The sequence below is a fragment of the Pterocles gutturalis genome, unplaced genomic scaffold (assembly GCF_000699245.1).
Source record: "Pterocles gutturalis isolate BGI_N339 unplaced genomic scaffold, ASM69924v1 scaffold35879, whole genome shotgun sequence".
In the NCBI taxonomy this organism is placed as follows: Eukaryota; Metazoa; Chordata; class Aves; order Pterocliformes; family Pteroclidae; genus Pterocles; species Pterocles gutturalis.
The window spans coordinates 2,385-2,717 of record NW_010136957.1 but is presented as its reverse complement, the minus strand read 5'-3'; positions in this window follow the sequence as shown (position 1 = coordinate 2,717).

Here is a 333-nt window from a genome sequence, read left to right as displayed (position 1 = left end):
CTTTCCCTAGTGTGGTGCGATCATCTGGACCTGGGCTCCAGGTCTGGACTTAGACACCTGGAGGGGAACCTGACCCCTGCACTTCCACCCTGTGCAGGTAGGAGCCGGTTGCAGCGGTCCCAAGCCGCCTGCGGTCGGATGCGGACACGGAGCAGCGAGCCCTGGGGAGGACGGGACTGGGGAGGAGGAATTAATGAATCCACTGAGCATTACAAACCACGCCGCCAGCCTGCGGGTGCTTGCCAGCCCAAAAGCATTACCGGGAGGAGCAGTGGCGGTGAAACCCTGCACACCCATGGTGACGGAGGGGAGACCCAGCTGAGCTCCCCCTCC